Source organism: Oncorhynchus mykiss, chromosome 28 (genome assembly GCF_057628025.1).
Source record: "Oncorhynchus mykiss isolate SJ-2025 chromosome 28, ASM5762802v1, whole genome shotgun sequence".
NCBI classification, from domain to species: domain Eukaryota; kingdom Metazoa; phylum Chordata; class Actinopteri; order Salmoniformes; family Salmonidae; genus Oncorhynchus; species Oncorhynchus mykiss.
The window spans coordinates 5,116,002-5,126,709 of NC_143049.1; positions in this window are offsets into that span (position 1 = coordinate 5,116,002).

Below are 10,708 nucleotides of genomic sequence, written 5' to 3' on the forward strand. Positions count from 1 at the left end.
CAGGACGCCTGATCCTAACTGGGCTCAGGGGCGGTCCTCTGATTTAGTTAACTCCAATCCCCTTTTTGAGGTTTCCTTCATTAAAGAGTCCAAAATCATATTACACAATTTTACAAACAGTATCATACTCGTTCATCTTATACAACAATTAGATGTAAACAGGGAGAGGGGGATGGGGGCAGGGAGAGGGGGATGGGGCTTGCTATACCCAAAGAGGCCAACGCCATGACACAGTCATCACCTAGGGGCTCACGGTCACATTCTAAGGACAGTGACTCAGCTGCACCCACACAAATGTGTGACCAGACTATGATACAGGCTACTCACATGCCTATGCCTGTGTCAACCTCACAGTTGACAGACATTGTTATCGCCGTTACCCTACGAGAGATAGGCGGGCACACCTAAATGTTTATAAAAAGTTGCACATTTACTAAAAATACAAAACTTAGATATCACATTTACATAAGTGTTCAGGGCCTTTACTCAGTACTTTGTTGGAGCACCTTTGGCAGTGATTACAGCCCAGAGTCTTCTTGGGTATGACACTACAAGCTTGGCACACCTGTATTTGGGGAGTTTCTCCCATTCTTCTCTGCAGATCCTCTCAAGCTCTATCAGGTTGGATGGGGAGCGTCGCTGTACAGCTGTTTTTAGGTCTCCACAGAGATGTTTGATCAAGTCCGGGCTCTGACTGGGCTACTCAAGGACATTGAGAGACTTGTCCCAAAGCCACTCCTGCGTTGTCTTGGCTGTGTGCTTAGGGTCATTGTCCTGTTGGAAGGTAAACCTTCACCCCAGTCTGAGATCCTGAGCAGGTTTTCATCAATGATCTCTGTACTTTGCTACGTTCATCTTTCCCTCAATCCTGACTAGTCTCCCAGTCCCTGCTGCTGAAAACATACCCACAGCATGGTGCTGCCCCCACCATGCTTCACCGTAGGGATGGTGCAAGGTTTCCTCCAGACTTGACGCTTGGCATTCAGGCTAAACAGTTCAGTTTCATGGTCAGAGTCCTTTAGGTGCATTTTGGCAAACTTCAAGTAGGCTGTCATGTTCCTTTTATGGGGGAGTTGCTTCCCTCTGGCCACTAACATAAAGGCCTGATTGGTGGAGTGCTGCAGAGATGGTTGTCTTTCTGGGAGGTTCTGCCATCTCCACAGAGGAACTCTAGAGCTTCGTCAGAGTGACCATCAGATTCTTGGTCACCTGCCTGACCAAGGCCCTTCTCCCCCGATTGCTCAGTATGGCTGTGCGGCCAGCTGTAGGAAGAGTCTTCTCTTCCTACAGAAGTTCCAAACTTCTTCCAATTAAGAATGATGGATGCCACTGCGTTCTTAGGCACCTTCAATGCTGCAGAAATGCTTTGGTATCCTTCCCTGGATCGGTCGCTCGACACAATCCTGTCTCGGAGCTCTACGGACAATTCCTTTGACCTCATGGCTTGGTTTTTGATCTGACATGCACTGTCAACTGTGGGACCTTTTATATAAACAGGTGTGTGCCTTTTCAAAAAATGTCCAATCAATTGAATACATTGAGACATTTTGATGATCTGTTTAGATTTTTGTGCTTAGAGATGTGGAAATGTACCACTGTTGTTCTGTGCCGTTATTTGCCTGTTTGTGGCCCGCCTGTTAGCTTGCACGATTCTTTCCATTCTCCTTAGACTTCTCATCAACAAGCTGTTTTCGCCGAAAAGACTGCGGCTGACTGGATGTTTTGTTTGTCACTCCATTCTTGGTAAACCCCAGACCCTGTTGTGTGTGTGAAAATCCCAGGAGGCCAGCCATTTCTGAGATACTGGAACCGACGCGCCTAGCACCAATGATCATACCACACTCAAAGTCTCTTAGGTCACTGGTTTTGCCCATTCTAATATTCAATCCAACAGTAACTGAATGCCTCAAAGCCTGCTTTATATTGCAAGCCACAGCCACGTGACTCACTGTCTGAAGGAACAAATCATGTCATAAACGGGGTGGTGTACCATTGGCCACTGAGTGTATATCATACTTTATATGTTTATACTTTACAAACATACATTTTCATTGTAGTTCTCAATCTGTAGTAGAAAACTCAGTTTAAAATCTATAGGTTTAGCAAACGGTTAAGTGATTATCAATTTAGAGCAGTTGAATAAAGAAATAGTCAAATGTATTTTAACAAATGAGAAGACAATCATATCAACAGTAATGTGAGCATTGCATTTTGAAAATAAATTACTTTATTTGAACATGTATTGTAATGTGATGATGAAACTCTTTTCAAGTTTGGTGAAAAAAGTGCCTATGATTGTGTTATACTTATTCAATTGAAAATGTGCTTAGCACTTTGAAACAATTGCCTTTTTGATGATCCGTTTTGTACTAAACTTTGCGAAAATGTACCACATTTTTGTATTGCACCAAAGCAATTGGAAAAAACTTTGTATTTCCAGTTTTGTATTTTCAAATAGTGACACAATTTGCATGCAAAACATGTAAACAATGGCCAACCTTAACTGAACTACAGACCAAATGTTGTCCCACCCCATCAGCTGGCACATTTTCCAAGCACCTCCAACTGATTGCGAGGGAACATGCTTCGGATGACAACCTTTGGTGATTGTTTACATATTGTGTATCACGTGCAATGTGTCAGGAGATTGAAAATACATGAGATAGAACCTACCGGCACCGCAAAAAGTCAGGCAAACAATACTTTACAGTGGATATGTTATCTCCACTTCCTACCGTCTTAAGGACCAACAGCACAAACAGCAGGTAAAGCAAGAGTAATATTTTATTCAACATTCTGGCTTGTAGAGACTATTTGCAATCTATTTGAATAATTCTGAGAACTTGGATTGTAAATTACTGAAGACAATAGCGGACGAGATTGCCACGTATTTAATTTAAAATTTATTTATTTCACCTTTATTTAACCAGGTAGGCCAGTTGAGAACAAGTTCTCATTTACAACTGCGACCTGGCCAAGATAAAGCAAAGCTGTCATGTTCTGACCCTAGTTATTGTGTTAATTGTTTGTTTTAGTTGGTCAGGACGTGAGTTGGGTGGGCATTCTATGTTTTGTGTGTCTAGGTTGTTTTTCTGTGTTCGGCCTAGTATGGTTCTCAATCAGAGGCAGGTGTCGTTAGTTGTCTCTGATTGAGAATCATACTTAGGTAGCCTGGGTTTCACTGTTTGTTTGTGGGTGATTGTTTCCGTGTCTGTGTTTTACACCACACGGTACTGTTTTCGGTTTTGGTTATTCACGTTACGTTTATTGTTTTTGTATGTAGTGTTCAGTTTGTGTTTAAATAAACAACCATGGACACTTACCACGCTGCATATTGGTCCTCCGATCCTTCTCGCCTCTCCTCTTCCGACGAAGAGGAGGAAAACCATTACAAAAGCAGTTACTAGAAAGTGGACGGAAGCAAAAGTTATTCCCCTACCTAAGAATAGTAAAAAAAACTTTACTGGTGCAAATAGCCAACCAATCAGCCTGTTACCGACCCTTAGTAAGCTTTTGGGAAAAAATTTTTTTTGACCAGATGCAATGCAATTTCACAGTAAACAAATTGACATCAGACTTTCAGCACGCTTATAGGGAAGGATATTCAACAAGCACAGTACTTACACAAATTACTGATGATTGGCTGAGAAGAATTGATGATAAAAAGATTGTGGGGTCTGTTTTGTTTGACTTCAGTGCAGCTTTTGACATTATCGATGATAGTCTGTTGCTGGAGAAACGTATGTGTTATGGCTTTACACCCCGTGCTGTATTGTGGATAAAGAGTTACCTGTCTACATGAACACAGAGGGTGTTCTTTAATGGAAGCCTCTCCAACAAAATCCAGATAGAATCAGGAATTCCCCAGGGCAGCTGCCTAGGCCCCTTACTTTTTCAATCTTTACTAACAACATGCCACTGTCTTTGAGTAAAGCCACTGTGTCTATGTACAGTACCAGTCAAAAGCTGACACACCTACTCATTCAAAGGTTTCTTTAATTCTGTAGAATAATAGTGAAGACATCAAAAATATGAAATAACACATATGGAATCATGTAGTAACCAAAAAAAGTGTTCAACAAATCAAAATATATTTTAGATTCTTCAAAGTAGCCACCATTTGCCTTGATGACAGCTTTGCACACACTTGGCATTCTCTCAACTAGCTTCACCTGGAATGCTTTCCCATCAGTTTTGAAGGAGTTCCCACATATGCTGAGCACTTGTTGGCTGCTTATCCTTCACTCTGTGGTCCAACTCACCCCAAACCATCTCAATTGTGTATCCCCCTTTCCCTTTCCCTAAACATAAAATAAAGATGTTTATCTGTCTTTCTGTGACCATCGATAACTTCAGAACAAATGTGACTACAAATACAAAGTTGCCAATTTCTTTGTAATTGTTACTAACAAGCGAAGGAAAAAAATATGATTCAATGAAAAAAATATAAATACAGTAGCCTATATGCTACATAGAGCTATATATATTTCAATGATATTGAAATCAATTTCATGTTCATTCAATTGAGTTTTATTTAGCTATTTGTATGCTACTGTCTAATTTTTGCCTCAATATATTCCATGATGTGTAACGGGTGCAATGATGTGCCAAATCTTGATTTAGTGCATTATTATAGGGTAAGCATTAGAGTAAGCCACCTCAATATTTGTAGCCATAGGTGATAATATATCTCTAGGAGCTGATCCGTCGTCAGTATTGTGGAATAGGAATAATTATAATGTTAAGGTAAGATTTGAAAGGGGGAACACTGATACGAGAGCAGCACTGCCTTTCTTTCAATTCTATCAGAACGTTCTTTCTGCGTGGTGTGTTTTGGGAAAATGCATGTTACATCTTCGGCTGTTGTATGAAGATGCATCTTTAAAAACACTCATAAGCCTAAATTCAATCGCAATCGGGAAACTGGGCCCTGGGCCGGTGTCAGATCTGCCTTTAAATTTTTTAAATTTTTATTAACAACAAATCAATACAGAAAGTACATGGGGAACACAAGTATATATAATAAATAATATACAAAGGACAATTGGGCTAGGGGTTACAAGATCACATTACACAAGTACCTTAAGGGACTTGCACTTATAATTCTAACAGCGTTGTTGTTATTTGAGTATTAATTGTCTTAAAAGAGTTCCATTTCTATTTGTAAGGTAAGAAAATGTGTTGTTTTGTTTGTACATTTACATTTGTGAATATGAAATTTAGCCAAAACAACAAATGAAATTAATTACATAAAATTGTTTTAACTTATCTCTATCTATTGGTATAAAAAAAAGTTTCCTTACATGAATACAATGCCAAAAAAAGATGCAACACCATTTCTGGGCGGTCATTACAAAAGGTACAATTTGAATTCGTTTTTTTCTTAAACTTCTTCATATAGTGGTTGGCAGGATAATATTTATGAATCATTTTAAGTGCCAGATCTGACTGCCTATCGAATCAGACTGACCGTCGTGCCGATCTGCATCACAAACAAACGTTTTGTAAGCTGATTCGCTGATTCTCTCCCTTAACTCCGTCCCATAGTTACTGTTGCTAAGACGAATCCGGGCGTGTGAGATCACGGGAGAAGGGAAGTGTGCAGGCCAGGAATTGTTGTGGTGGTCTGGTGGTGGTAAGTGGGATGGTCTCTTCCCGGGCCTGGATGAGGATACTCCCTATTCTCTCCGCCAGCTGGTCCAGATCTTTGGGGTTCTGAGTTGTTACTGCAATATTTGTTATCTTGTCTGTTTTCTTGTAGTTGTATCTTTGCTTTTCAGGTGCTTGTTGGAGTTGGAGAGAGAAGGAGGCAAGGACAGGAAGGTGGTCACTTCCCACGTCGTGGCTGACAGAGAAGCTAAGAAGCTTAGCAGCCAAGTCCGGGGAGCAGAGGACAAGATCAAGGATGTCTGCCGTGGAGTTTGAAGAATGGATGTGTGTGGGCTCGTTGGTGTTGAGGATGGCCAGGTTTGTGCTGTCGAGGATATCCCTTAATGCTCTTCCCGATGTGTTTGTAGTATTACAGTTGAAGTTGATGTGTTTGGCATTAAAATCTCCCATTATGATGGTGTGGCAGTTGTTGTCTGCAAGGGTGGCGATCAATTTTTCGGAGGGTGTTGTTGCGGATGGACAGTATATGGTGGCTACCAGAAGAGTTGTTTGTGCATTTAGGAGTAGTTTCGCTGCAGTGTACTCATTGTTGTTGTGTTCTTCTTTAGTGAGGTTGAAAACGGCTTCAGAGTACTCTATTCCTTCTTTTAAAAGCAGTGCCACACCCCCTCTGCATCCCTCTAGTCGATCCTTCCTTAGAATGTTAAAGCCAGGAATACAGAATCTTACATTAGTACTTAGGAAGGTTTCGTTGATAGAGGCAATGCTGGTTTGCTTTTCTAGAAGAAGTTGCTTCAGCTCCTGCTTGTTTCCCCTTAACCCTCTGATGTTGATATGTAGAACATTTATTGGAGTAGCCATTTGGTTTGGAGTGTATTTAACTTGGAATCGCCTTCTACAGCCTTAAGAGGGGCCATCTCTGTGTTTCCTTATGCTGTCCATAACTCTCTTTACCATTTCTTCATCTCCGCATATTCCTTTCAGATCCTCCTGCAGGTGAGTGGTGCTGGTGAGAGGCTGGGAGCCGGAGAGGCTTGGTGTTGCGAGATGGTTGGTAGTGGCTGTGCTGATGGTGGTAGTAGTCCTGGTGGGATTGGTGGTGGTGAGGGCTAGATAGGTGGGGCATTGTCTGGAGACCGATGAGTGGGCGCCGCCACAGTTGGCACAGCTGGCATAATTTTTCTCTTTGGGGCACTCTTTATGGTGGTGGTTTTCAGCACATCGCAGACATTTGATCTGTTTTTTGCAGTCTGTGGAGACGTGGTTGAATTCTTGACATTTGTAGCACTGTTTGATAATGGCGGGGGGTGGCCGTGCTTTTTCCACCCTGAAGTGGAAGTAGTTCATGTAGAATCCCTCTAGCAGTAGGCCAGGCGCGTCGTCCGGGTTGCTGAGGTGAAAACGGATGAAAGTGGTCGGTTGCTGTGTGGCTCGGCTGACGATCCTGTATACTTTAGTGGTTGTAATGCGCTGCCTCTCCAGCTCTTGCTGGATTTCGTCGCTTGTGGTTTCCATTTGGATGCCCTTGATGATAAGCTGTTTAGTGGGTTTGTTGTCTTGGGTGGTTTGGTTTCCTCTCTGTGCCAACCTACACTTTATCGTTGTCCCGTTGAAGGCCCCTGTGGGCCAGGGGGAGAGGAGGGAGTTCAGGGAGTGGATATCCTTGACAAATACAAGGATTCCACTTCTTCTCATCTGGATGAGCTTTTGCAGCTGGATATTAGGTTTATTGCGTAGGATTTCTTTGTAGATGTCTTTGTTTGAAGGAGGTGGGAGGGCATCACTGTTCAAGAAGTCAATTACCACAGGAGACAGTTTTTGCTTGTCGCTTGTGCTTTCCCTTCTGGCCTGTTTTTGTGGGTGGCTACTGTACAGCATCCCATATCTTCCCATATTGTGGGTGACAATATCAGAATAGGTATCTTGAGGTGGGGATAGAGGTTGAGCTTGTGGAGGGTTAGTTGCCGTGCCCATTTCCATGAGGGTATCTTGTAGTTGGAGAGCAAAGGGGGCAAGATATTGGAGCTGGACTAGTACTTCATGCTATAGGGTCTGTTTTGTCCTTGGTATGTGGTATTTCTTCTCCGGTGGTGATGCTTGGTGGAGAGATTGAGATGGTGTCCTTGTTTGGTTCAATACACTCCTTGGGTGGCCTGGTAGCATTCATTGGTTTGCTAGGTTCTTCAGGGGTGGGTTCGGGAGAGTTAATCTCTCATGCTGTTGACCAATGATGCAGATTTATGCGGCTGGAATACGCCCCTAGGAGAAACGGGGTGTGGTTTCGGCTAACGTTGTTTAGGGGGAAAAAGACGCAGCTGGCAATGGTGAGTCAACAGTGTGCTCTGCTAACTAGCTAGCAACCTATTTTACTGTATAAAATCAGCTTGATTTGGTTTGTATTTATTTTACTTTTAAATTTTGAATAAAGAAGACTCCGTGTCTACTGGGCTAGCTAGCTACATTAACAACAAGGAGAAAATGTGTGTTTGTACATGAGGTTCCAAGTTAGAAGTACTTGTTTATGAAAGTTTGCAAGCTTAATATGGATTTTACCCATATCAAAGTATACAATCTGGAATAATAAAGACATAAAATACAAAAACAACTGGTTTGACAACAACATTATTTGGGTTAAACAATTATTGAATAATGATGGACAACTATATGAGTATCCAGAATTTATGCCAACACACGATGTTACATTCACTCCTGAGGATTATCAAATTGTTATTAGAGCTGTCCTGAAAGGTGTTGTTAGAGCTGTCCCTGAAGGTGTTGTTAGAGCTGTCCCTAAAGGTGCTGTTAGAGCTGTCCCTAAAGGTGCTGTTAGAGCTGTCCCTAAAGGTGCTGTTCTTCTTTTAGGAGAATATAACAATACTCCAAGTGCAACTGTTGAGGATTTTGTAGCCTCAATACATTTAGAAGGAATTGACATTTTAAACTATAAATGTAATAACATGTATATAAGGTAACTATGTCAATGTGTTACTATTCCCTCTGCTAAAATGTACTGGAATTCAGCCCTAGGACAAGTGAACTGGAACAATGTCTCGTTGTTGTCTGGTAAATATCATATATCTAATAAGGTGAAAGAAGTATCATAACTCATTCATAGAATCTACCCTGTAAAGACTTTATTATATACAGATTTAAAATAGCTATTAATAACAAATGTGTATTTTGTGGTTGTGACCCAGAAACTCTTGATCATATATTTTGGGACTGTTCTTATGTCAGAAGATTTTATTTGAAAAGAAAAGACTATTAATGTTAATCTGAGAGACTCTGATATTATGTTTTATTTTGAACCAAATGATATGGACCCTGATTTAACTTTCATTTGTTACAAAAATACCTGCTACAAAAATAACTATCAAAGCAGATTTGACAGTATTGAGTATTGAGCTTTATGGTTTCAGAAAAGAATGTGTCACAGCGCTGTGGGATACCTGTACAGGCTTCATACATTTCCTTTGGATCAGGGGTCAAACTCATTCCATGGAGGGCATATGCAGCGTTCCAATCAACTGGGAACTCGGACAAAACAAGCTCCAACTGGGGGAAAAAAATTGATTTGAATGGTCATCCAACTCCACAAATTTCTTCTTTCTAGATCTCTGACCTGAAGATCACTGACGTCATAATTTGACCTTGTATTTTTCTGAGATCCCAGTTGTTTTGAACACAGCAATAGTGCCTACAGGTTTTTGTTTTTTCCTTTCAATTAAAGCTTAAACAACAATGTGAGGGGATTTATTTACTCATTAGTTACCTTGATTTACCAATCAAGTACAGGGGAGGAGTGAAAACCTGCAGACATTCAGCACTCCGATGAAATAATTTTGACACGTGCCTTGGATGGTAAGATGAAACGGCTCAATATCATCATCTGCCAGCCTTTGGGCTACTAGCTAGCTAGCTGGTTGATAATCAAATAAACTTTTGCACAAGCGTTGATCTCTTCCCTTGTCGATATCCCCGCACCATCTGTGGATCCCACCGAATAAAATATTCAGTTGACAGCCTGCCTCCACCCCAGGGTCTAAGGTTATTTGAGGTTAGTGATGGCGATAGAACTCATTCTACACCCCAAAATAGCAGGGTTAGCTACAGTTGAAGTTTACACACACTTAGGTTGGAGTCACTTGTTTTTAAACCACTCCACAAATTTCTTGTTAACAAACTATAGTTTTGGCAAGTCGGTTAGGACATCTACTTTGTGCATGACACAAGTAATTTGTCCAACAATTGTTTACAGAGACAGATTATTTCACTTACAATTTACTGTATCACAATTCCAGTGGGTCAGAAATGTACATACACTAAGTTGACTGTGCCTTTAAACAGCTTGGAAAATTCCAGAAAATGATGTCATGGCTTTAGAAGCTTCTGATAGGCTACTTGACATAATTTTTTGAAAATTGGAGGTGTACCTGTGGATGTATTTCAAGAGCAACATTCAAACTCAGTGCCTCTTTGCTTGACATCATGGGAAAATCAAACCTGACTCAGTTACACCAGCTCTGTCAGAAGGAATGGGCCAAAATTCACCCAACTTATTGTGGCAAGCTTCCGGAAGGCTACCTGAAACGTTTGACCAAAGTTAAACAATTTAAAGGCAACGCTACCAAATACTAATTGAGTGTTTGTAAACTTCTGACCCACTGGGAATGTGATGAAATAAATAAAAGCTGAAGTAAATCATTCTCTCTACTATTATTCTGACATTTCACATTCTTAAAATAAAGTGGTGATCCTAACTGACTTAAAACAGGGGATTTTTACTAGGATTAAATGTCAGGAATTGTGAAAAACTGAGTTCAAATGTATTTGGCTAAGATGTATGTAAACTTCCGACTTCAACTGTATCTTTCACGTCGATGTTCAGTCTGTCCACGTTTTGCAAACAAAACTCTTGAAAGTGAATGACTTTCGTGTCATTAACATCTTTAGATCCTGGAGGCACTGTCTGTGACATCTGTTTCATGGCCCAAACTATGACTTTAGTAAATTGCACCTTCCATGTTGTTTGTATTTGCTGTGACTGACACTTTTCGTAGCAAGGACGAATGCAGTGGGATTGTGGGAAATGAAGTCA